Raw genomic sequence first — 2,116 nt, 5'->3', positions numbered from 1 at the left:
TGTCATTAGTTCTACAAGTTCCATAGAGTCACCCACTCTATCACCTTTTTAAAAAAGGCCAGTTTTCAGCATTCAAGGGTTTAACTCAGTGGTAGAGCGTAGGAATGCAGTTCAAGAAGTCCCCGTTTCATAACCATATACCCTCTTCAATTGATCCTGTTAAAATGTTTTTCAACCCAATGCACTGTAAGAAACAATAAGATATATCATCATTTCATATACAAAACAATGAACAATTGGGTTTAACTATGCTCTTAGCACAAAATCAACAAAATGCAGTAGAGAAACAGTTACGTTTTGTAGAATTTGTGCATTTGACAAAAGTTTTTTTTCCATGTTCCAAGATCTACATATGATACGAAATGTATGAATTCTTGCAATGGAAACCTCACTGTATTTTACCAAGGCAGATAAAGGACATCTTTTGTACCCCTTATACTTATAAGGAGGGTTTGGTTGCTGAAAATGCATTGCTTTGATGGTGATTGCATGTTGCTTGAACTTTGTACATATTACTGAATTAATAAAGGTGAACGTTTAAGAACTGGGGGTATAGCTCAGTGGTAGAGCATTTGACAGCAGATCAAGAGGTCCCTAGTTCAAATCTGGGTGCCCCCTTGTCCAACTGTTTTACCTGTAGAAATGTTTTTTAAATTAAATAAATTGAAGAAAACATTTACAATCTTAGCATTTTATGTAATGAGGAACACATTTCTACATTTGAAATACTCCTGATCATCTCCTGAAACATAGGGTAAACACCATGAAACTGTTTAGGATTTCTTCGTATGATACAAGCTGTGTTTTACATTCTCCCAAGTTCTACTGGTGATATTATCAGTTTGCAATAGTCCATTGGAAACTCATATGAATGCTATAAAACTGTGGTGGAAACCAATAATATGCCCTTAGTGAAATGTATTAATTTGTACAGCTGACCAGAAGTGCACTGATGTCATTAGTTCTACAAGTTCCATACAGTCACTCACTCTATCACCTTTTTAAAAAAAGGGCAGTTTTCAGCATTCAAGGGTTTATGTCAGTGGTAGAGCGTAGGAGTGCTTTTCAAGAAGTTCCTGTTTCATAACCATATACCCTTTTCAATAGATCCTGTTAAAATGTATTTTTTAACCCAATGCACTGTAAGAAACAATAAGATATATCATCATTTCAAATACAAAAGAATGAACAATTGGGTTTAACTATGCTCTTAGCACAAAATCAACAAAATGCAGTAGAGAAACAGTTATGTTTTGCAGAATTTGTGCATTTGACAAAGGTTTGTTTTCCATGTTCCAAGATCTACATGTGATACGAAATGTATGAATTCTTACAATGGAAACCTCACTGTATTTTACCAAGGCAGATAAAGGACATCCTTCGCACCCCATATACTTATAACAAGGGTTTGTTGGCTGAAAATCCTTTGCTTTGATGGTGATTGCATGTTGCTTCCACTTTGTACATATTACTGAATAAATAAAGGTGACCATTTCAGAAATGGGGTTATAGCTCAGGAGTAGAGCATTTTACTGCAGATCAAAAGGTCCCTAGTTCAAATCTGGGTGCCCCCTTGTCCAACTGTTTTAATTGTAGAAATATGTTTTTAATTAAATAAATTGAAGAAAACATTTACAATCTTAGCATTTTATGTAATGAGCAACACATTTCTACATTTGAAATACTCCTGATCATCTCCTGAAACTTGGGTAAACACCATGAAACTGTTTAGGATTTCTTCATATGATACAAGCTGTCTTTTACATTCACCCAAGTTCTACTGGTGATATTATCAGTTTGAAATAGTCCATTGGAAGCTCATATGAATGTTATAAAACTGTGGTGGAAACCAATAATATGCCCTTAATGAAATGTATGAATTTGTACAGCTGACCAGAAGTGCACTGATGTCATTAGTTCTACAAGTTCCATAGAGTCACCTGAAGTGGGAGAATGGAAGACCAGGCTCCCGTCCTTCACCTCTCGCGCTTGGCCTAGAGGGTCACGACCCAGACACCCGCCACGAGAAGAGTTTGTCCACTTACCAGATGACCAAATACCCTGGTATAGGAACATACGGATGTGTCCATCTGCCTGCCCAACAGCCCGCACTGGC

The 2,116-nt window shown here is 36.7% G+C and overlaps 1 non-coding gene across 1 annotated transcript; it reads left to right on the top strand.

Moving 5' to 3' along the window:
- The first annotated feature begins 546 nt into the window (after window positions 1–546).
- On the top strand, window positions 547–618 carry TRNAC-GCA (transfer RNA cysteine (anticodon GCA)). Its single transcript has one exon. It is a non-coding gene; the product is annotated as a tRNA-Cys (tRNA).
- The last annotated feature ends 1,498 nt before the right edge of the window (window positions 619–2,116 follow it).

The sequence above is a fragment of the Ambystoma mexicanum genome, chromosome 4q (assembly GCF_040938575.1).
Source record: "Ambystoma mexicanum isolate Mex_15411 chromosome 4q, UKY_AmexF1_1, whole genome shotgun sequence".
Taxonomy (NCBI): domain Eukaryota; kingdom Metazoa; phylum Chordata; class Amphibia; order Caudata; family Ambystomatidae; genus Ambystoma; species Ambystoma mexicanum.
The sequence above is the reverse complement of the archived record's forward strand: the minus strand, read 5'-3'. Positions and strand labels throughout refer to the sequence as shown.